Source organism: Pangasianodon hypophthalmus, chromosome 4, assembly GCF_027358585.1.
Source record: "Pangasianodon hypophthalmus isolate fPanHyp1 chromosome 4, fPanHyp1.pri, whole genome shotgun sequence".
Taxonomy (NCBI): domain Eukaryota; kingdom Metazoa; phylum Chordata; class Actinopteri; order Siluriformes; family Pangasiidae; genus Pangasianodon; species Pangasianodon hypophthalmus.
In genome coordinates, this window is record NC_069713.1 from 17,739,524 (window position 1) to 17,765,578 (window position 26,055).

A 26,055-nucleotide genomic window follows, 5' to 3' on the forward strand; every position below is an offset into this window, starting at 1 on the left:
ACAGTGGTTTCCTGGTGAATACCCTGCTGTTTGTCAACCATTAGAGAGGATATGTATGACATCATAGGTCATGTCTGGGTAAGCATGACATTTTGGGTAACTTGGGCATTTGGTCAGAATCATTCATAAAAAATTAACAGAAATGAAATGATATATGTATAAATGCATATATATTTTTAAGATGATCCTTTCCAGAAGGGAGTGACTGCTGTTAGGGAATTTGAACATTTCATCCTGACCCTCAAAGCCAAGGAGGGAATGTCTTTGTCACTTGTACTGTTGTTGAGTGATGTGGCGGCTTTGGTTACTGTTTATTTTACTGTATAATTACAGATGTAGAGGGTAGAGACAGAAAGAACACAGAGGAATAGAGTGAGACAGAGAGAGAGAGAGAGAGAGAAGGAGGAAAGAAAAAAAAGAACAAGTAGGTTCACATTTCAACCTCTTGGCCATCAGTGGAAAACACATGTTCTACAGAGACACCCAAACACTGAGGACTGACCAGGTGGGGATTGGCCAGCAGCAGCCAAAATCTCAAAATCTCAGACATGGAAGACATACGCTCCCCCCCAGACTCCAGTCATCCCCTGGTTTCTATCAGCTAGCTATGGAATGTTATGGTTTGGTATTCTGTGTTTCACAGCAGCGGGAATCATTGAATGTAGACGTATGAAAGCACGCCATCCAAATCAGCTAATTATCTTAAATACACTGTTTAAGTTACACTGTGTCTAGTGGTGAAGGCTCCCTTTTCAGGATTGTAAATTTGATATATTGGGGCTTGGTAAATAGTATGCATCTCTGTATCCCCTCTGCTCTTTCCTTTCTTTCTCTCTCTCTCTCTCTCTCTCTCTTTCTCACTCACTCACTCACTCACACACACACACAGGTTCTCTTTTACTCTCTGTAGACTGGCTCCCTGCGGGGTGCTGCTGGGTCCAGGGAAACTTCTGGAAACTTGCCTGGAGGATGCTGATCATTGTTGATGGCTCTTTGGAAACATGCAAAGAGAGCCATGGTGCACATGTACTTAAACACCTTCTTTTCTGGCTCTTTTATCCTTCTCTTACTTCCTCACTCACCCATTTGCTCTGTATTTACTGTAACTACACAGAGCTTTGTTTTGCCTTTCATGTGGCTACCTGTGTTCGTACAAGGAAAAGAAATCAGTCAAAATTTCTAGACTCCTTCAATCGGGGCTGCTGGAGAACTGGACAGCTTGTGGAGACAAAGAAATGTCCAAAATATATGCTGAAGATTTAAGATTTAAGAAAGAAAGAAAGAAAGAAAGGGAAAAAGAAAGATTAAAAAAATGTATTGATGCCTATGACTCAAATGGATATAAATGTTTTATGTTATATATTTTGGCACTGCCAAAGGCAAAGGTATATGACTCCAGGTCACTGGAGTTTGAAGGCCTAAATTCTAGAGGTCTCGCATTTAAAACACTTCAAAGTAGTACTTTTACAAATGCCAGCCTTTTACTTATGGTTGAGTTTTTCTCTCTCTTTCTGGAGTGCCAGGGCCCAGAGATCAGTTATTTTGGTTAACCACATTACCTCAAAGCAGAGCCTTCTGAAGTCCAACAACCCGTTTACTGTTGAGCCACATGTCTGCATTCAGCAGTCTGACGTGCAGTAATCCACACAGCAAAGAAAGAGCACTGATCCTTCCTTTTTAGTGTGAGTATTATAACTCAAGTATTTCATTCATTCATTCATTCATTCATCTTCAATAAGTACTTTGTCCTAGTCAGGGTCAGTGGGGATCCAGTGTTCCTATCCTAGCAACACTGGGAGAGAGGTGGGAACATACGCTGGATGGGACACCAGTCCATCACAGGGCACCATGCACACACATTCACACACTCATTCACATCAATTTAGCATAACCACTCCACCAACATGCATGTTTTTGGGAGACAGTAACCTTAGATCAAGATCAAACTGGGGACCCTCAGTGCAAAAATGATTTCATAGTAAGTGAAAATATCTTGAATATAGTCAAATTAATCATATTACAATAAACCAAATAGGTTTAATAAGATTATTATATTTCTAGGTATGTTCTACTAATTTAGTCTTGTTCTATTGACAGATAATTTAGCTAATTTTAAGCTTTTATTTCTAAAAAGAAGCAAAGTTGTCTGCTAATAGAATTTTAAAAATTACAGCTTGAAATTAGTACATATGTCTAGAAATAGATTTAGTAATCTCATATTTGGACATTTGGTTTATTGTAATCTTACAATAGGAAATACAAGAATTTTTTTTTTTTACTATATTCAAGATATTTTCACTTTCTAAGATGGCATTTTTTCAGTGCTGGAGCTGTGATATCTGCTCCACCACTGTGCCACAATTCAAGTATTTCATAAATTATGATATGGCTGTTATAATTCACTTCTTTCATGATTTTATATCAACACACACAAAGTACATTCCAAAGAAACATATTTTGGAAAAAAGTCTTTCATCATTTGTGCAAGTGCATGCTTAAGTCGTAAATATGATCACTACACTTGATAACTATTCACGGTTATAAATCATGGCAGTGTTTTCCTAACTTTATTAACTTTGTTAACAATACAGTTTATATAAAACCAACCCTCAAATTCAGCAGTGAAGATTTATATGTTATTGCATACACATCAGTATTTTAAAGCCTTCTAGACATTTACTGTATAGCTAACACACAACAAGTTTTTTTTCCCCTTTGTGGGAGTTTGTGAAATGCAGGTATCAGAATAAAGAGAATAGCTGGTCCATATGAAACCCAGATAGGCTATGAAAGATTTACTCTATATAAAATAAATCATGGACAGCAAAGAAAGCATTTAAGTATTTCTTGGAGGGTGTTACTATGGTTACGGGCATTAAAGTCTAGCACAAGTTGAAAGCTTACGCTGGCCCTGTCTCAAATATTTGCTCTAAACCCCGCACTTTGGTGATGTAGGCAAAAAAAAAAAAACCTTGTGCACAAGTCCTTAAGGGTGCATGAATTTCAAAAAAAAGAAAAAAAGCAGTTGAGATAAAATGATCATTTACTGATCCAAGCAGTGCATCGTTCCACTAACATTACAACCCATTCTCAAACACTGACTGTATCAACATTTATAAGTCTCTGTGTTAATTGAGTTAAATGAGACACTTGGACTAAACTTGCTCTCTATGCTAGATATAGTTAATAAACTATTAGGTTGCAGCATTATTATGAATTAATTTTTTTTTTTTTTTTTTAGCTCTTGGCTAACAAGCTAGAGCAAAATATATTGCAATATGTATCTGTTCTCATATATGCTCATCTTACCTAAGCCTCTAGGAACATGAATGAATAGATACCCATGAATTCGAACCATAGTAGCTTGTACATGTGATTTTAGTCATACTCAACAACCAACAGCAAACATATCAGCATATTTACAAGTGAAACTAATATGAGTAGAGTATCCATGATTGGGAAACAATTTACTTCCTTCCAAAGAGACTGAGGATAGTCTTGGACAAACTGAATAATTTAAATATCTCGACCAGGGCCTTTTTTATTACAGCTATGACAATATGCCTACATATGTATGAATACCAGGAATTTCTCTAACGTGACAAAAGTGCAGATACGCACACAATCCAAAACAAGCCAGAGCAAAATGTATTGCTTACATGTGTGAATCACAACCTCTACAAACATTTTGCTAGTATTAGCAACAATATAGCTTTCAGAACCTATCGTGGTGGTGCCTCTCAGCTGTGAGGCCCTATAGCTTTTATGGAATCTAAAGCAACTAGAGCTGTCATTGAGGGTGACAGGCTGAGCCATAGGGCGTGTGGGTTAAGAGTTCAGCTCCTGCAGTGCTGCTCCTCTCTGCGGCCCTGCACTGTTTGTATTTCATTAGGGGAATAAAGTGTTGTTTCCCTCTGTTTCCAATGCTTGAGATCCATGGGGCCAGTAGATGAGAAGTTCAGGCCTTACAGAAGGACTGCATGCTGGGGGCTAGCACATATCAGGAAGTATTTCTGCAGGTCAATAATGAGGTGTGACACTGAGAATGTACGTTAGGGGAAGGGTTATCACTCATGCGCAACCCTTCAGTAACCCTTCAGTGGAAAAAGAAGCAACTGAGGCGACATAAGCGGTGTCAGTGGAGGAAAGGAGATTCCCACCTGGAACAGCCAATATCTCCTTAAACTCTCTAAACGATTGTGACATTCATAGCCAGGCCACTGGACTGGATTAACCTCAGTTTAAGAGCTAAGAAACTCATATATATTTTTGATGGGATTTGAGGTTACACACAACAAATACTCATACATATAAATACACATATCAGCTAGCAACCCCCATACAAATTATGAAACAGAAGAACAGATTTGCACTGTTAGATACACACATGGGCCACATTTTCATGAAATATGTATTGTTCTCATTTTTTTAAACACACACTCATGTTCTGTGTGGCTCGAGCTTGTCGATATCAGATCTGAGGTGAACCTGGGGACAGAGGAACTCATAAACAGGTGAACTTAGCAAAGAAAGAGGCAAAGATCAAGAATGGGTCACAGATCACCACGTATTTCATGAGCAAAGTAATGTGTAACCTCTTAAAGAGTAAAGGAAGGAGAGAAGGGAGCCTCTCCACTGCCAAACCCCTCAGAAGGTCTCACTAACACTTGCTGTAAATTATCACGTTTGCGGCTAGCGTGCAACAACTCTTGCAAAGCCTTGTGGAGTTCAATGAACAGTGAATAAGGCTGCAAGAGTTAACAGCCAGCTCTTTTCCTCCACAGGGAGATTAGTGAAGTGGTGGTCTAAAGGCAGCGAGGATGATGAAGACATATGAAGGGAAATATTACAAATCATCAACTTTAAGGTGCCTGAATGAATTTACTGAGAAAACCAAAGAAAGAAAGTCTTTAAAGAAAGTATGAATTGGTTCCTTTTTAAATTTGTGTCTGTGAGAGAAAATCATAATTTGATTTTGTCTTCCTCTGTTAGGAAAAAACATTAACAACATTATCAATAACCCCGTGAAGTGAAGCAGGGGGTTACTCAAGAGCTAATCTCAAACACTGTGCTCTCTGATACGTCTGATAAGTTCCTTGAATAGTGCCATACTGTATAGCTTCACTACTGGTCCTCTGCTCTTTCAGGCCTCCTTGCACTGGTCAAACTCCAGGCTCAATATTTTCTCTCACTTTACTCTGAAGCAGCAGCCATGCCTGCCAGGCTTCTGTCCTGCAGAAAAAAGATAGTGTAGGTTTCGAAGTCAAACACAGCCTGATATCCAGAGCACACATCCAGAAGGCTTTAGCGCCCCAAGGAGTTTAAATTTAAAGGCAATGTCCATCACCAGGGTCTCCACCGTCCATGGTAGTGGGCAACTGTGATTCAAGAAATACAGTATGTGGTACAGCAAAGAGGAAATAGGAGACATCAGAGAGAGAGAATGCTTCCATGGAGTGATTCAGGGAAACAGTTGCTTACTGCATTAAGTGAAAATTAGTAAAATTTTCATAACAACATCCACTTGTTACTCAACCTTTATGTGCCTCAGCAATAAATTAGGGGAGTCATAAATTGTAGTTAAATTCCACAGAATAAATATTACTAAATGTTTATTCTGTGAAATGGATTCCAAATATATACTTGTAGAAGACACAGTTGTGCTTTCCTTCATTATGATGACTATCCTATTTGGGTCATCCCTCCAGTCGTGTGTTCATATTTGTTCTTTAAGGAGCTCATTTGTATGCTGTTTGGGTTTCAATATTCATGTTCATGTTTGGGTTTCAATATTAAGTCTGCAAATGTGATGGATGATGAATTATGAGTTATTTATGTTAGTTATGAATAGGTTTCTTGCTCAGAATATTTTTCTTTTGGAACTATTCTGCATGGGGACATTGTTCCATCTGGTTTTATTTTTAAAAAATGACAAAATCTATCTTTGTCATTCTCTTTTGGATTTTATGTGATAGTATCAATATTATATCCTATGTACACACTGAGCTGCTTCGGACATTTCGGGGGCTTTTTATATCAAACAAACAAATTAGACTGGTGTAATGCATGAGTGCTCCTGATGAAGTGGGTATGTAGAAACGTGTAGCACATCATAGTGGAAAGAGAAGAACCAAGCCTCTATATAGCCACTATAACAAGGTATGTTGTTTAAAAAGAAAAAGGCATGATATCCAGTAAGAGTGGCACAGTGGTGCAGGATGTAGTGTTACAGGTCCAGGATCCCCACTTCCATCCTGAGCTCAGGTTACTGTCTTTGTAGAGTTTCACATGTTCTCCCATGTCTGTGTTGGTTTCCTCCCACCTCCCCACTATATACCAGTAGGTGGACTGGCAACTATTACCTGTGACTATTAGATTGTTTTTCAAGAAAATAAGCTTTTTTAAGCTTTACTCTTTTGTGGAAAATCAACAACGTTTGTCACTCTAGGAGAGCTCTTACCTTTATTCTTAAGGAGGCTATAACATCCCTATTTGCAACATGAGTCGAAATGTGAGTCTCTCAGGACCACTGATGGGTTCTGACTTCTTCACCTCATCCCTCTTTTTCTTTCCTTCATCTCTCTTACTCAGTGACTCTGATTTAATGGGGAGGATAGTAAACCTTCCTTGTGGGGCAGAAGCAAGGTTTAGTATTTCTCTAGCTAGGGCTGGAAGTGTTTATTTATGTTCTGGTCAGCCTCTGGGTGTCAGAATATGGGGACTGTGGGATAAGAAGAGATTTTGATGGAAAAACAGAACTATACTTTAACAGTGAAGCAGGAAGGTATTGTTAAAGTGAGTGTGATTGAAGTAGCCTTGTATGGAAGTGAGTCTTTAAGTTTTGATGTAAACCTGCTCCCATACGGAACTGAGTGAGCAATAGTGTAAAGATATTGGCACTTTCAAATAAATACAATGACATGAACTTATTTGCTAATTATTTATCAGTGCTTTATGAATGCTTATAGTGTTTTTTTTTTTTTTTACATGATCTGGTTCAGTGTCCTTAACTTTGCCAGTGGATTGGCAGGTGGCTATCCACCATAGTGACTGACATTAAACTATATTTACCAGGCCCCTAGGTTGATTCAAGTTCCACAGGATGGCATTTGGGCTTTATAATGAGCCCACCACTTTTCAATGACAGATGCAGCATTGTTTAAGGGGTCATGTTGGTGTACTCAGATGTTGTTGTCCACAACCCATACATACATCTGCAGGCTGAATGTTTACAACACTTCTGCCCCCCAACTGGAAGAGGATTGTCCACCATTCCTGGTGGATGTTCTTTGGACTGCAGAATGGTAGAACAATTGAATTTGAGCATGTGAGTGTAGAATCACCATCAGAAATTGAGGGGTACTTATGCTGTAGTTATAGACAGGGCAAAATTCAATCAGATGTACAGTCAGGGAAGTGAGGCATTGCTGTTTTTGCCAGGATGGTGGCTAAAGATTAGAGGCAGGAAGATATATGGCTGGCAGAATACAGTACCCCATGTTGTGGTTGGATTATTGGTAAGGTATGGGGTGCACTAAAAGGTGAAGCAGGAAAAAGGGGGCAGAGGGGGATGGAGGCTAATCTTACCATAAACATTCCATCATAGAGTGTTTGAGTAACTCCTTTATATGAACTTTTGAGAATGAGACTAAATTGCAGTCCAGACATCCATATTAGTCTGACATATTTTTTTACTTCATGCCTCACATAAATGCTAAAAAGAACACACCTAATCGCATGTTAGTCATTCTGCCCACTATCTCTTGCCATTGGTTTCCGATGAGCTGGGGAAGGCGTTGTTTGTGACATGAAATTAGCTTACAGCAGGGAGAAAGTGGACCACACTAGGGTAACAGCCCTGAGTCACAGGAAGCAGAAAACAACATAATACCACACTCTACTTCCCTTATGAGAAGACACATAGCCCCAAACAAGCAGCTAGATCTGCCTGCCCAAACTGTGGTTGGGCACTTTGTTCAGTGACTCACATTCTTCTTTCTACAACTGGCACAGCAAGGACAAAGACTGGAGACTGTGGATATTATGGCAATGTAGAAGGAGTAATTTGTGTTTCTGTCTCAATGAAATGCTCAGTGATAGAATTACATAACCTTGTCAGGAAATTTAAGCTGAGACAGAGAGTGAGAGAGAGAGAGAGAGAGAGAGAAATAAATGAACATGGGATTACAGTTTGGATTTTGTGTCCTCTTCTCAGATACTTATGCCAAATTAAATCGGTAGCCTTATTCAAAGGTGTAAGATGGCAAAGAAAAACTCAAAAGCAATGGAAAGGCGAGATGTTACAAAGTGCAACACTGTGGCCCATACTGCAGTGTCAGTGAGAGTCACTTAGCAGAGCAGACCTGGCTGATGTTAAACTGTTAGATCCATCAGGACCAGAGGGTGGATGCTTGACCCGGTCAGTGGTTCAGTGGTTTTATGCAGCTTGTGGTCAGTCTCCGGTCCAGCTTTTGCTGCTGGGACACACATTTTCACTATGACTGTATGTGTGAGTGTGTGCTTGTTGGATACCATAGCCCCTGACTAACCAAGCACATCCATTCTCAAATGAGCTGAGAAATGGTGTTATTGTCTGTCAAAAATGATACACGTTTAACAAATTTGAGGTTAAGGGCGGTTGAAAGGCAAAGTTTTACTATTCACATTGTACACAGACTCCTGGAAGTGCAATGATGGTTCACTAGGGTGTGTCTCTGCAATTCCCATAATACCCATCAAACACCACTACCTGACACTGAAAAGGAAATCTGAAATCTTTATTTGCCATCATAACCAGAAGACCTTTGTTAAATCCATTTTTCTTCTTGTCTTTATCAGAGCAAATCAGTGCAGTGTCCATTACATGAAAGTGTTGCATGGCTTTTATTGCTGCTAATAAACATATAAAAGAGTGGATTATATTAAGAGCAAAGCAGATTAATATTTAATGTTCTTTTTGCATTTGTGTGGAGATTACTGCTTTACTGTCCACAAGGTAGGTATGATAGAGCTCTACTGTCAATGGCATCATCCAAAGTGTCTGAGATCTCTGTCACAAAATATTGCATTAATAAAACACACCTAAAAAGCCTTATTGAAAACAAATGATGTATATTTTATTTAAATTCCCTATATGTTCTCTGCAGAGGTGTTGGCATAATAATAGAGTGAATGTCCCCGTCAAACGTTTCCTACGTTTTACACCTCCTCTCACACACTGTGTTACAGGTTGCCATATTCAGCAATTATTTTAATAATAGGCAATAAACTTCAAACAGTTACACAGGATGGAGTGAAAATGAAATGGTTGTGTGTTAAAAAAAAAAAAAAAGATGTGGGGGGTGTATTACAGTAAGAGTCACATTATGGCAGGAAGCCAACATGTGGGCTAGCCTACTCATTAGGTCTTCCTCACACAGCCTAAGCAGCATACCCACTTGTATCCAGCTGTGTATTCTAAGATTCTAAAATTGTACAATTATATCTATATAATATGATCATATATTATTCTATACCCTCAGAATCATGCAGCGTGCATGCATTAGCTTTCATATTTCTTTGGAAACTATTTGTATGCCACCAATCATCTCTATATTATGAGGTACTATAACAACAACAATAACAATAATCATTTTCTTTTATTAAAAAGTGACAGGAATTGAGGAGAGAAGCAATGAGAGGACCACATAAATACAAAATGCAATCCTAACCTTGCCACAGGTGAAGGGTGAGAGAAGGAAAGGAAATTCTTCTGCTTCTAATAGGGTAAACACATAGCTTCCCATTACAGTAAACTCTACGGTGTTCCTAATCACTGTGGGAATCTGTTACACTGGGGTCATGAGGTCAGAGTACCCTAGCCTGCTACAGCCAGTGCTACATTCTGTACTCAGCATATCACAAGTCTTCCCACAGCATCAGGCCCCATCAGCCCGGTGTATGAAAAGACGCTAACCGCTGGCACAACCCATAAACTCACTTCCTACGGCAATATAACCATGCCCTCTAGCCTGACACACAGGCACTGATCACAGGTCAGTCGCTTTAACTGGGCCAATTACCATGCTTACACAATCAAACAGACTGACAGAGGGCCCCTCTGCAACCCCGCAGACCCCAGCACTGTCATTAAAGCTTGGTCATTACTCCACACCAAAACCACACTTCTGGGGTTTAATAAATTCACCTTCTTCACCCCTCTAAATCTGCTACTCCCCCTCTTCCCCTCGCTCTCCTCTCTGCTGCTTGCTCTTTTTTGTCTAACGAGAACAGGGTGAAAAGTGCAAAAACATACCACAACAGAGCTGGAACGTATTTACTGTGAGAGCATGGGTCATTATTTCAGTGTAGAGAGCCCTGTGAAACTCTGCCAGGGGATGGTGGCAGTGTGTGTGTGTGTGTGTGTGTGTGTGTGTGAGAGAGTGAGAGAGAGAGAGAGAGAGAGAGAGAGTGCAGGGGGGAGAGAAAATATGTGGGGGGGTGGATTTACAGCCATAGTCGAACAGCCTGAGCCACTCATTAGTCCTCACCCCCATAACACACACCTCAACTTTTGTACATGCCCCAGTAGAGACACACATGCACACACAGACCACCTCCCCTGTGATAGTTTTTGCAGAACCCGTCTGTACAAGGCTCACGAGGGACGCCCACAGGTCAAAGGACAAACAAATTTTCTGTCAGATTTACTGGCGCAGCAAGGTTGGTGGCAGCACAGTTAAAACGTTCAGCACAAGTTCAGCAGCACAGCCCATTAATATAATTGAACTGACTGTAGACAAATAATGACATTTCATACAACAAGCCTAAAGAAGAAAATATCTAAACAGCTGTGAGCTTCTTTCTGTTGCTGTATCAACAAAATGCAATACACACATCTGCATGCATTATGTCTCATTTAATTGAAGGAAATATGATGAAAAAGAAAATGTGTGGGTCTCCAGTGACCTGCTTTTGAGTCACTGTAATGGTCTGCTGGTAAATACATGGCCTATCACTGACCCTGATATGCACACACACACACACACACACACAAATCTGTTAATGGAGTGCCATAGAGGACATGGTTATTCTAGTAACTTATCACTGACCCACACAAGTCTTCCCATGGGAACAGAATTAAAACTGAACAAGCATACATACACATGCACACTCACATTACATACACCACCAACCCAACCCCCTACCCCACAAACACACACACACACCACTGTTAATGAAGTGCTGATAGGGTGAGAAAAAAATGAGATGTAACCTCTTTTATACTTTCATTGATCTCTTCTTCACAACAACCTTTGGTTCACTCTTGCATTTGTTTTACATTCATATGCACTATAATCAATAATATACAGTATATACAGGCGCGATGTTACTCCGAGTCTCATGATTTATAATTAACAGGCAGCAAGGTGGCGCAATGAGTAGCATTCAGTCCTGAGCTTAGCTTACTGTCTGTGAAAAGTTTTGCATGTTCTTCTTGTATCCGCATTTTGAAAGATTTTTTAATGAGACCTGCAGAACAGATAAGCCATGATTCACACCAAGAGTGTATGTACAGACAACAGGAATACCTTGCAATTCAGATAAGATTATTTCCAGTGTTTTCCGAGCCTTCATCTGAGCCACACCATCCTTAATTCATTGCCCCTAGGTGTGAATGAGCATGTGAATGGTTCCTTGAGATGGACATTGGATTCCCGTGCTCACTGTTCCTGGGATAGGCTCTGGATCAACCCTGACCAGTTTAAAGCACTTACTGAAGATGAATGAATGAATGAATGAATGAATGAAAGAATGGGGTGGCTCAGACGAGGGCACCAACATTGAAAACAATCTTATCTGAAGTGTAAGGTTTTCCTGCACATACAATATTGATATGAATCATGACTTAACTAATCTGGAGTGTCATGTTTTGTTTTAAATCTTCAAATCTTCCCAAATCCAGAAGCTACAGAAGTTATTTGGTTAGGTATACAGCAAAACCAATGAAAGTTAATTTCACAGACACATTTCTGCAGTGCAATAGACCAGAAACAGGTCTAAAGCAGGACCAAATGTACAGGCTTCAGCTGTGGTTACAATAAGAGCTTTGGACAAAAAAAATTTCATTTATTTTTTAACTTAAAAAAAGTTTCTTTTAAAAGTTGTTTTAGGTTTTGGGCAATCCTCTGCTTGAGACAAGAACAAAAATATCTAAATGTCCAGAGGCAGGCCACAGACAGTATGAGAGGCCAAACTTGAACTACATTGCCACCAAACCAACACCACATCTATCAGCATGAGTCCAGTGTGACCATAAGGAAGCATACATCATTTACTTCAATGCCACTAACCAAACACATTAACAAATACTGCATTCACAACCATGACAGATACAAGCCAAAAATATTTTGGAATATTTGCCTAAATATTCAAAGAAGCCTGAAGGCAATCTGCTCACACTCTTTATGTCCTGTTAGGTTATTGTTTTAGCCATTTTTAAAATGAAGCTACAATGTAAGAGATTGATTAGAAAAATAAATCCACTGTGTGCTTTCCATTCACTTCAATTTGGACAAGGTTTGTTGTTGCACTGCGGCAAGTTTGGTTTCTTATTAAAATATTTATTTAGTTTTCATAAATGATTGTGCATTGGAGTTATATAGTCAGGGTTTGTAAGCACAGGAATTTCATGTGCTTGCATACTCTGACAATTGGCACTTGCTGAACCCCTTAGGCCAGAGATAATTAAATCCACATTTTTGTGCCAATCAAGGACAGAATGAGAGAAATGGAGAAAGGGAGGGGAGATGGGGGTGGAATACTGAATATGTGGTGAGAATCCTTTTTTGTCATCTGTCAAGAACCCATCAGCATCACACCAATGGGCCAGGCCAAAGTAAAGACGGAAAACACATTTCCAGTGACCTCAGAATATATACCTCCTCTCCACAGGTCCACAGTATACACACTGCACACAGCTTTATAACTGTGAAATTATTATATGGTGTCTTTACTATTTCACTTTGTTATTTGTCACATTATTGTATCAGGCACCTTTTTGTTACAGTGTGTCACTAACAAAGCTGCACTGTTTTTTGAAGCTGTTTTGAGAATAAAGGATCTTACTGCAGGGTCCCGAGACCTTCCAAAAGAGTTTGACTATTGATGTAGTATTTACAATAAGTACCAGTGTCATACGGACATTTTTCCCTTTGTTCTTCTTGTCTCAAATCACATGTAGACTATATAGAGCTATCTGCATAACAGCTTGTGACTACAGTTAGAGCTACGGGTACCCTATACTCTACACAGGCAGCTTGCGTGATACCGCACATGCTTCCTAAACCTACTAAGTTAGCTGGACAATGCTAACACACATATTGGGCCTGGCTTTGGGTTTCCTTCTATCCTTCCCTTATTTTTCAATTGGGTCTTAGCTCAGTGTCAGCTCAGCATTATTTTCTACCAACTGACTAAGTGCTGATAAAGTAGTGTAGTCAGTTTCCCATGATGTACTGTACCATGCTCTGTTCACTGCTGAGCCTGCTACATTAGCCAAAACCACAGGACTGGTTCAGATTGGTGGATCTGTGCGTAAGTTGGTAAGTCAGTCATAACATTAGCAAATCATAACATATAGACTGTCTCTAAATCTGCACTTTATGCACAGTGTTGGCACTCAATGAACTGTGACATTTGCACTGAATGAAAGGGGCAGATTACTGTGTGATACCTCACAGTAGCCCGAGCCAAAACAGCCTGCACAACTGCTGGTTTTAAAACTAAAAACATCCATTAATTAATTAAGTTGTGCCTGCAGTGTAGCTGCTTTTTCACTTAGTGCATCAAGCATTTCTAAACTATTGACACATATCAATTTTATATACACTATTACAAAAGCTGTAATTTTTAAAAATTAAATTAGTGTTTATCAGTAGTCTTTCATCTATGCATAACAGTAATAGTCTGAAGCCTGAATGTAGCCTGCAGTTCCTTTCATACAGCACATTTTATTTGGACATTTTGACAACTGGTATCTGATTACAAACTGACTTGATTAGGCTTATGTCCATTTCGCAATGGCATATAACTATACAACAATATGATCAAAGTGTAACATTAATTGAATGTGAAAAGGACACTTAGCCAGATTTTACATTTTTAGGCAGACTAATCACTTTCTGTAAGCTCGTTTGTTAAACTGGCTCCTTACCCAACATGATATTTGCGGAAAGCCTAGGCAGGATTAAAAGTAAAACATTTCCACATGTCTCTGGTGAAATATATTTATGGTTTCTAAATGTTGAAGTATGAAAGTATATTATCAACAGTAAAACTCAGTTTTGACAAAATTTTCCTCCTTTTTGGCTGTTTTACAGAATTTAGGTGAAAAAATCGGATCAGTTTTCCCAGCGTGTCCCAAATATCGTACATGTGCTAAGCCAAAAAGAATGTCAGTGACAGCCCAGACAATATGGTAGAACATCAAGACATGCTAACGTTCAAAACAAAATACCAAATGTCACTGGTAGCTAATGGCAACAGCTTAATATTATGTGAGCTTTCAGTGATAGTCATACAGGAGTATGACAGAAAATTAACAGAAACGTGTGTGAGGTATGTGAGGTCACTACAGAATGTTAAAGAGCTGATTCCCTAGGCAGGAGACAGGCCTCATAAAACTATGTCCATAAAAACTGGGTTTCAAAAAGAAGCTTAAATTATTTGCACTTGCCTGTGGTGAGTTTAAAGTGCTTTGCTTGCAATCCAGGTTCGGTAAATCGAATGCTACTCACACTGTGCACCTCATGGTTTAGCAATTTGCCCAATATGGCCACACTGACACTCATTTAAATTCCTACTACCTTCATTTGACATCACAGTCTGATAAGTACCAAGGTCACAAGCTCATCACTTCTGCTTTTGCCCTACTTGTTTTCTCTGCCACTCTTCTCTCATGTTCTTTCTCTCTTCAGACAGGTGGCTAATTAGTACAGATTGACCTGGCTCTTTCCACACAAATGCATCTCCTGTTCTCTCCTGTATGTGTGTGACCCTCACACCTGCACTGGCCCTCTGTATCACTCACCATTGCTCTATATTTCACCCCAGCTGCTGAGCGAATCCATCGTCCCAATGAGCCAAACTCATCGCTAGGTCCTACCAACGTGATTACACTGCAAATGGATGAGTCCAACGACTATATTCTTCTTTGATCTCTAACAGAGTGTAGATATGGTGAAAGACATGCAAGAATGGCCTCTGAGTAGGGACTTGTAAGTAAACAAGCAGGCACACACACTTTCTTATTCATACACACGCTTGAAATCACACATCAAAGAGCCTCTCTATAAGCCTCATTTTCTGGCCTTCTTGCTCAATATTCTCAAACAGCTTATTTATTCATGTACGTTCATTTGTTAGGGAGATACTTTTCCAAAGCAAAGGAATAGTGTGGAAGAATACAATCAAGGCATGCAGCTGTTGCAGTGGAGGTATGAACAAAGATGTGGAGGATAAAATGTAATAATTAAAATGCTGTTAGCTGTTATGAGGTCTACATAATTCGTTGGGTAATTTCCAAAAGCAAAAAGGTTTTTCTAGCTAAATATATTTAAATAGTCTACTTTTAAATGGTTTTAACAATTGAGAGGATATGCATGTGGATGTGGAACCAAAAAAAAAAAAAAAAAACTGGTACTACTATCAAGAACATTAGCTAAAGATGTTAAATGTATTCATTTAAATCCCTCTTAGCAGCTGAAACTTCTGTACACACTTAGTTCACATAAACAGTCAGTTTTACCAGGTACTTTTCAGTGGACTTCCCAGGACTTCAAAAGTGTCTGTGGATCTGGCTGGATACCTCTCTTGAACCTTTGGATCCAACTGCTCCTAAAACTTTAGGTTAAGGTCAGGTGACTGGATGGGTCATTGCATTACAGGGAGCACTCTCATTCCTCTCAAAATATGTCATCCACATATTTGTTTTGGATCAATCAATATTCAAAAAATGTAAGAAAAAAAATCCCTAAACATTGTATATGTGGAGAGGCTCAACAGGTAGTTATTATGTGTGCATGCGTGCACTCATATGTCATGCACTGCTATCCCATTCAGGGTGTATTCCTGCCTTGTGCCCACTGTTACCAGGACAGGCTTGATTACTGAAGATGAATTAATGAAGGAATGTATCTGTACAAATCTATTTGTACAAACCTAACATATATAGTTAGATTAGCAGTGCATGATATTGTAAAATGATGTTTGTTTGAAGAATTTTCCAGAACACATGGCTTTCAAAATTAATGCTGCTTAATATTAATTAATAGAAAACAGCATGTGGCTCTGTATACAGAACATTAATATGCCTAGAAGCAGCAGTGATGCTTCCACACAGCTCCGACACATGTACATTTCGTCCTGTGGGGCTAGCCGCACCACGCCACGCCAAGTATAGAGATAATATTTTATGTTACATCATGACATAGTGTATGCTAAGTGACTAAGCAGTTACGTAAAACTCAAGATTTTTTTTACTATGTCTTTTTTTTTTTCATTTCTTCTTTATTTATATTTTTTCAGCAAAATTCAAGTGAGGCCTGGTTGAGAAGGGGCTTAGAAGGGCCCCATAGTGACAGATTGCAGGGACTAAGAAGAATCGGATACACTGATATGGTTGACTTGAGGAGGATGACGGGTCTGAGTGCCTGGTTGTTCTCAGAAAGCACTCCATGAAGCTCCACAGCAAATCTGATCATAGTGCAGCCCCACTGAGAGGGAACAGGCCAAATCCAAAGAGCACAAATGGTCAGAGAACAGACCTTCTAAGAGAGAGTAAGCCAACAGACCAAGGGATCAAAACAAGTCACTTGGTAATTTCAATGAAAACTGATGGAAAAGTCAACAAAGGATGTATATTGAAACCTCCTGAGTTTATGCTGATTTTCAGAAATCCTTAGCTTTTTCAGAAAGTCTGGTGGTCAGGTTTCCTGGATTACACACTCATAAATAACACTAAGGAATGTTTTTTTTTTTAATTTTTTTTTTATTTTAAATACAGAAGGATCACCCCTCAGTCTAATCAGTCACCTGTGGTGCAATATAAAAGGTCAGCTGATGATCTTTGTTTGTCCACAAACAGCAGTGGGATGACATTCATGCACAGAGCTGCATGGTGGTGGAATAATGCTACAGCAGATCTTTTACAGAAGGAGACATGAAAGGATATGGACAGATGGCAAAAGAGGGGCAGACATTAGAGAAAGTACCACAACTTAAATGTAAACCAGTCTTGTGACTTCAAGGGATGAACGTTTCCTTTGCTGGTGCCTATTCCTCTCTGTCTCTTCTCCTCCTGCTCCTGCAGGGATCTGGAAAGTTAAGGTTTAATGCTTCATTGGGTGCACATGTGCCGGCCATGGAGAACTATGTAGTATTCTTTCCCCCATCGCCAGCTCATCTCCATTCTTACATCGGTTTGGTTTCTTCTCAAGTCTTAGCGGCTGATTGAACAACCCCTCAAATGACTTTTCAGCTGGTAGGAGATGTTATTCTGGTTATGATGAAAAGGCAAATTCAATACATCAAGTCCTCTTTTCTCCTCCCCTCCCCACCCCCACCTTCCTTTGAAAAAAGAGACTTGCACAAGTGATTCTGGTAAATGAGGCCGCAAGTCTAATTAGGTTCTTAAGCCAATAAGGGGTCATCTTGAAGTAATTTGTGGATAGATGAAAAAGAGAAATTCAATTCCACACTGTCTACAGGACAGAAGAGAACAACTCTAATCCCCATCATGGGGTGGGATGGGTTTGGGTGGTGGTGGTATGAGCTAGAGGTCACATCCCACAAGCCTTTGTGTGAGCCTATGAAGCTACTGTAGTTATAAAGCTATGTTTGTAACTACAAATATGTATGTGATCATATTTTGTCTGAATGTGTTCTGCAGGTACTTGATACCATCAGGGAAAGTGACTTGGTTTGTAACCTATAAGAAGATCCCAGTGAGAGGAGCTCTTTCTGTCTCCTGTTAGGTAATGCAGTCTACCATCCCTTTTCATAATGTCTGTGTTAGTGTCAACCCTTCTGTCTCTCCAGAGTAACACGCATCAAAGAGTAATAAATAATAATAATATGTTTTGCAACATGGGTGAGGAATAAATGTTTGGGGGAAAAAACAACTGAAAATTAATAACACACTGTATTAAAGGCTTATTGAAATTGCTTATCCCAATGGGTTTCCTAATTAATCCTACTTTGATGCAGCCATGACTCAATCTGATCCGTTTTGCATTTGTTCTCATCTGTGTTTGACAAAAGAAAACCAAATGTCCCACAAGGCTATGGATCTGCAACAGCTTTAGTAATTCCCCCCTATCCCCTTCAAAGATGCCTCACTTCATTGATTTCTTTCACCCTGCGAACGTCTTTGTCTCTCTTTTCTCCTCTGCTGGCCTCCTGGCTGTTGTTTTGAACTCTACAGGGAATGCCTCAGAAGAGTGTTTTTTACTGCAAAACATGCCCTGAGCACATTGTTAGCCAGTGAGATTTAAAGGATCTGTCTAATCAATCCCAGATCATGGTTCATGTCAGGGTCAGCATTCCAACTCCACAGGAGCTCGCGAATGGACCACGCCTGCTTATCGCTCACATTCCACCAGTCTGATCTGCGGTTGGACAGCCAGGTGTGAGGATGAGATTCTGCCCGACCCCTCCCACACCAATCCAGACCATCACACACACAACTCCAACAATGCAGTAATGCAACTCCACTGAAAGAACATATTGGCATAAGATTTTATCAGATTTTTTTTCTTTTACTGATCCTAATAGGAAGGTGAATAAAAAGGAAGAATGGTGAAATGAATGTAGCATGACTCCAAGTACTAATGAGGCTGCTATTTATTCTTGTAGCTTGTTATAGGGATATGTGAAGGATAATGTCCAAACATATGGGCCGTGCTAATGAACAGATGTAACCTAAGTGTTTCAGTAATTGAAACAGCTCAGAGAGGATTAATGTTCAAATTAAAGCTCTGTATTTTGTGTTTGTCCACACTGACACAAAGCTAGTGCCATTTACAATGTAAGTTCCCGTAAATCACAGCTATTTAGTTACCTGCACTTTCACATATACATATCCATATGTATTCATGTACATGCTGGATCAGAATAATTAATCACTGGTATGAGGATAACAACAGTAAAGGATATATTAAAGGTAGTTGTTATAATGACATTGCCATGTTGACACAGCAAACCTTACTTCCCTGCTCACTCTTACCCTCCCCCTGACTTACCTTATGGGAGTGCTACATTCTTAAACTATGGTCCCTCCTGGAAGAAAGTGTGAGATACAAAATCCATGTACCTATAAAGAATAAAATGCTAAAGGCCTCTATTTACCCGCACCCCACATGCTACATCATTTCTGCATCTCTTCTTATACCACTGTGGCCCCTCTGTTCTGGAAGACCCTCAAATGTCATATTTTTTCTTTCTGTTCTGATAAATAGTAAAGGACAGAGAAACAGGGTTGTATGAAGCACAAACAAGAGAACATAATTATGGGCCTTTAATGTAGGATTCATAATGATGTAGATTTTTGAATCAAATCCTCACCTTACAGCCAATTATTTGTTGCCAGAATAATGTAGAGCTTGAAATAATAAATGTACAACACAGGATCTCGGCTTTTCATTTTCTGAGTTTCGCCTCATCCTATGAAGCTGGTGTGGTTGAATAAAAATACTATACTCCAATGGAGGCTCGTTGGATCCCATCAAAGTTGGGTTGTTTTGCAGGTGGACAAAGTGGATAACTTCTGAAGGCTGAATCCCAGCTCCGACTACCCTAAACCCATCCTCTTTCAGCAAAGCTATGATCTCTTGCAGATGGCATGGTTTGAGAGGAGAAAAATGAGAGGCGAATAGCAGTGGTAGGGGAAAAATGTCAGGGAAAACACACAAAAAAGACTTTCATTTCTAAATCTGCTGTTTTAAATTGGGCCTGGGCTCCGGTGTCTCAGGTCTCTTGGACTGTGTGGTGGAAACTGGATATCTCAGTCTACTGTAGATCTGTTTAAGTTATTCTGCACTCGCAAAGAGGGACGCATGTTTGAGAGATGCTTGAGCGTGCAGGAGTGATGACAGGTGGAATAGAGCCGAGGCATTTGAATCCACATGGAACCCTTCAGACCTCTCAACAAATGGAGAGAATCCAGGGTGGAGACTGTCACCTTGACCTTAACAGGAGGGGAGATTCCTAGGAATAGGAATCTAGAAATAAAATGGCACTCCACACAAGGAAATACAGGGATTTATCTATGGATCCTCATCTATGCATGGCTTATGCAAAACTGCATTTTTCAGCTAATAAGCTTATTTTTAGCTTAGTACCTATAGCTTATTGAGACAATTTGTTAATCTGTCAAATTAGAGAATAGGCTAATTACTACTGATGCTATTATCGTTCATCTTCAGCAACTGCTTTATCCTGGTCAGGGTCATGGTGGAACATATCCTGGGAAGTATGTTAGCTATGAAAAGCCACATTTCTGATCCTTTCAAGGAGACACACTGCAGTAGACATCTATGTTCATCTACAAAAAGATGGTTAATTAAAAAAAAGATGCACTATCCTACCAGTCTACCCTTCAGACTCTTCACACAGAGACTGAATACACTACTTCATTGCTTCAGACCCCTGAAATATATGGTGCAGCAGTATGCTGCACTTTTCACCCTGCTGCGTCTCTGTCTCCCCACCACTTTCTCTGACAGCCGAAAAATGTTTTCATCAGCATCAAGCACTCCTGACTCTCTGGACATATATCTGGGCTTCCACACCTTCCACTGGACCTGGTCTTATTTACTTTCCCTAAAATCTTGGCCCGATATACACTACATTCCATTAATCAGAATTAAAAATTCTGTTATTGGATTTTTCTGTCTGTTCAGCAGTTTAATTCTTATTTACTTTGATCCTTGAAAATGAGATTTGTTTGGTTGCTGCTTTAAAAGGAAGGAATCCTTAATTATAATAACAGCACCAGTATTAGGACTACATAATTGCTTGAAAGTGAATAAAGTTCTCAAGGGGCCACAACTAGGTAAAGCAAAAAAAAAAGTAATTAATTTTCTACTCATTAATAACCAAAATGGGGCAGCATTTTCCACAAGACTGCTTGTTACTTAGCGCTAGCACAGTGGTACAGCAGGTAGCGTTGTTGTCTCACAACTCCAGCATCCCCAGTTTGATGCTGAAATCAGGTTACTGTCTATGAATTTCTGTGCATTTCCATGTGTGTTTCTTCCCACCTCCCCAAAACATGCCAGGAAGTGGCTTGGCTATCCTAAAATACCTCAGTGTGTGTGCATGCTGCCCTGTGATGGACTAGGGTACCATCCACGGTGTATTCCTGCCTCATGGCTAAAGTTCCTGGAATAGGCTCTGGATCCACTGTAACCTGACCAGGATAAAGAAGTTACTGAAAATGAATGAAAAAAAAATTATCCATGCTTTTTTCCCTTGTTTTTTTAACTTCACTGCTAGAAAAAAATATGAACTTTTCCCTATTTTGCTTATAAATCACCTCAGACATAGAAACAAGCAATAAAAGTTGTTCACTAAGGCATAGTGATAGGCATAAATGTTGTTTTCATAGTCCTGTCATGGTTGTAAGAAGTCTATGGTTGTAATTGTCCAAGCTGCCTAACTGTGATAACTACCTGCAATACCTGGTCAGGCTTGTATAAATGTTGTCCTTACTCAGGTCTATAGACACGCTCTCAATTTGTAAGTATTCTTGTGTGTGTAAAATAGTAAAACAGTGTGTTTTAAATGAGTGCCTCTTATTCACTGATTTATATACTTAGTTATTAGCACAAACCCATTGATCTTCTGAATAGGCAGCGATCTATGGTATTTTCTAAGGGAAGATGGGGACAAAGTCACCAAGACCAAAATCACCAGACCGAGGGGGTTCTATTGCTGAAGCACTCAATGTCACAGAACATTTAGAGAGGCAGCAAAGAAATCAAAGCCACATCTGAGCCTTTTTCAGGGTCTTCTGGAGGATTCTGGACTCACACCACTACGTGGTCTGGAAAAGTAACCGAGCAAACCAGAGATCTTCGGAGCAGTGGAAGAAAGAGGGATGGAGGGAAAGAAAGAGGAAGAGAAGGAAAAGCAATAAATCGCCCTCACTGGGGCAGAGTCTGCGGTTCGGATATGACAGGAGGCAGTAATTTATCAGACGTTTTATAGCAAGATGATGGACTGGCGGAGAGTGAAAGGTTTTAATGGAGGATTTCATTTTGGATACACTCTGGGTGCAGTTTCAACCTGTACACATGGCAAAGCCACACAGATACAGTGGTCTGCAGCATAGAAGAGGTCATTACAGTAAGTTTACACAAAACTAGGTTCTTTCTTGAGGTTCTTTATAAAAGAAGTGATTATTTTAATATTCTCTTTTTTTATTTTATATTATTTTATATTCTGTCTTGCTTCCTTTGAGTGCATCAATTCACAACCCTTCATAGTGACAAATAACAAAGAGAGGATGAAAGAAAATGAAACCATTTTATAATTTACGGAATTTTGGTTGGTAGCCACTTGAACAGACAACAAAACCTTTTCAATTCAAATTGTTGGTAAACTAATAACTCTTTATTTATTCACACACACACACACACACACACACACACACACACACACACACACATGCAGCATGAAGCATGCCACCCAAATCAGCTAATTATCTTAAATACACTGTTTAAGTTACATTGTGTCTAGTGCTGAAGGCTCCCTTTTGGGGATTGTAAATTTGATATATTGGGATTGATAAATAGTGTGCATCTCTGTCTCTCCTCCGTTCTTTCCTGCTCTCTCTCTCGCTCTCTCGCTCTCTCGCTCTCTCTCTCTCTCTCTCTCTCACACACACACACACACACACTTTTACAATAAGTCAGTTTATTTTCTGTTGATGTTACCCTGCTGAACAGGACATCACTCATACATGAACTAGCACTATGTGAGTAAAACAAGCTCTTTATTTGGTATCTTAACTCTGCTTAACAGGAAAGGAGTGACATTGTTTGTTAAAATGGGGTGGATCCTCTTTTGCTCTTGTTTGTGAATGAATAGAAAGAAAGAGACCCACTTGACACATTTAATGGAAATAATAAATCAAACTGAGGGAAGTGCTGGCAGGAGACAGCGCTGCTTGTGGGTGATACTTGTACTTGTCATTGGTCCGGTAATCCGGCCAGGCGTGTCTAGGGCACATAAAAAGCGAACAGAGTTAATAATGATGTAAGACTGGTGACCTATAGAAACCATGCCATGTGTGGGTGATAATGTTGTTTGGAACTTAATCACTTACCGCACTGGAGGGTGGGAAAGCAGGAATGTGTGTCTGACAATTTGTGTGTTTGTGTATGCATGTGTGTGTTTGAGAAAAAGAAAACAGAGGGAGACAAGAACCAAAGATCAAGACACTCTGACACCCTTTGCCTCATACTCTTTCTCCACTATTACCAAAATAACGTGGCACTCAAATAACGTGGCCTCAGAGACAGACTTCAAAAATAAAAAGTTACAGGAAGATGGGGCAGTGGTGGCAGTAGAGTCAGTGGGCACATATGGAGGAAAATGACTGTTGATTAGAATCTGTCCTATATAAGCCACTACATTCAGCTTACAAGAACAACCCTGAGTTCCAAAAAGGAATGGAATACCAAAGAAAACAGTAAAAGAGAAATAACACTGAGAATAATTGTGCCCTTTGGGCAGTCTAGCCACACAGTCAGTGTGTGGGAGAGTGATTACACAAGCTATTGGTATGGAAAAGGTCATTTTATACTACCAAGCCACTGTTCATAGAGCTTTCTGGAAAAATCTAGTGGCAAACCTGAAGATTACCTTTGAACTTTTCCATTCTGGTTCCTAACATGCACAGTGGGTCTTAAAGTCAGTATAATACTGATTCAGACAAGGAAGACACAACCAATCCTAAAAATACTTACTTTGAAATGTTGATACAGATCGGGGTTATAGATTCTATTGATAATATTATGTGTTGATTTTTCTCTTATTATTTAATTATTTAATTATTTAATTTCTCCCTCTGTATGATTCATGGACAAAACCATCTTTCAGTTGCACAAGTGAAAATGAAATTGTTATGCATGACTGAAAAAAAAAGAGTTTCTCTGTGTTACATTTCATGTGCTGGTCCTGCCTTTGATTCTTTCCACTTGGTCCTCTGTAAAGCAAACAGTCTGCAGCCTGAAGAAAGAGGGACTTGTTCTACAGAGTGTGGGTGGCTAACATTCACTCCCACACCCCACTTGCCATTGCTCCATCACAAAATATAAAAAATAATAAGAATCATTTTGGGCTTTGGAGAAATGTTAAAAAGTAAGTATGTCTGGAGTGTGTGTCAGGGAGGCAGGAGACACTGTAAGTTACAGCATCAGGAGGAGTTTGGGCTCCACACCTAAGCAAACTAGCAAGTAAAGGGCATGTTTTCTTCACCTTTATGCTCCATTTCTGAAGAATGTCTGAAAATGGAGAGAGTGAAGGCTAGTGAGTAACTCTTTATTTAATGAATGAAACCTACATTATTGAATGAAGCTTGCATTAATTTAATCTCCCAAACAAATCTATAAACTTTTTAGGCATATTATTCCACTTTGTGGCATGTAAATGTTGTTACTGTCTGAATTTCAAGTGTGGTTCCTTGTAAAATCACACACAGGGTAGTTCCTAGTAATATCTTATCTTTACTTATTTATTTTTTTTTGTGCAGAAATGTTTCTATGTTAATAAACATAACAATTTACATTAAATTTCCCTTAATAAACATTATTTACTGCATTAGTTAACAAACCATGAACATCAGTATTAATACACCATAAATAAGGTTAACAAGGTAACAGAATTAACACGTATTAATTGCCATTTATTTACATTTTAAATAAATACACCTGCATTGACTAAAGTTTATTCAAACCAAAATTAAAAATAAAGACCACAAAAGGTAGCAACAATTAAATTACAACTTTTCCTTAAATGTTGATAAATTACTGAATTCTGGTCTCTGGGTGTAAATATTGGAACTTCCTATTCAGACTCAGTTCAGATGTAGGTTCATATCAGTCATTGCGGGCCTAATTTTACTCAAAAGCTCACAATCAATTAATAAAAGTGAATGGCAGCATGGGTGGTGTTGCCACCTCACAGCTCCAGGGTCCTCTGTGTGGAGTTTTGCAAGTTCTCCCCGGTTTCCTCTCAAAAAAAAACATTCCAGTACATTGACTGGCTACTTTGAACTGCCCGTAGGTATGAATAAGTGTTTAAATGTATGTGTGCAAGGAGCCCTTAGATGAACTGGCATCCCATCCAGGATGTATTCCAGCCTCACCTCCAGTGTTCCTGGGAAGGGCTGGATCCACCACCATCACGACCAGGATAAAGCTCTTACTGAAAATGAAAGAATGAAAAAAACAATTGAATAATACTATTGTTAGTTAATTTGTTAATGTTATTTGTGGTGCATTCAAGCTGAAGTTCATGGCTTGTTTATGTTAACTCATTTGTTAAGGAAACATTAATGGTAAAGCGTTACCATAGTAAGATTCAAAATACTGAACATGAACTATTTTTTTTTTGAATATGGTGAGTAATGCCTTGCACTTGTTCTGACCTCAGAAAGCCAAGGCCAAACACACAGTAAGGAAAACAGTACTTCATTACCCAGACATCCTAAGAGTCTCATCACTCACTGCAGGTTCAATCAATCTCCTGATTTTTGGCAAAAGCCGCTTTCTCAGTACACACTGACAAGACATACAGGTAAACATGTATGACCACACATACACACGTGTCTATACATAGTTACTGATGTCTTCCCTACAAATCCCTGTCTTCTTCTATTACTTTCTTTTTCACACATATGTACACACACACACACACGCACACACACACACGCACACACACAGAGAGAGAGAGAGAGAGAGAGAGAGAGAGAGAGAGAGTAATGCCTCAGCATTGATTACTCTCCTGAGA

At 39.4% G+C, this 26,055-nt stretch overlaps 1 long non-coding RNA gene across 1 annotated transcript; it reads right to left on the reverse strand.

The window, feature by feature from the left end:
* Positions 1 to 23,046: 23,046 nt before the first annotated feature.
* Positions 23,047 to 25,474, reverse strand: LOC117597208 (uncharacterized). The gene is made up of 3 exons (XR_008301696.1): positions 25,412 to 25,474; positions 24,523 to 24,548; positions 23,047 to 23,261 (listed from the first exon to the last, which is right to left on the reverse strand). It is a non-coding gene; the product is annotated as an uncharacterized LOC117597208 (long non-coding RNA).
* Between the last annotated feature and the right edge of the window lie 581 nt (positions 25,475 to 26,055).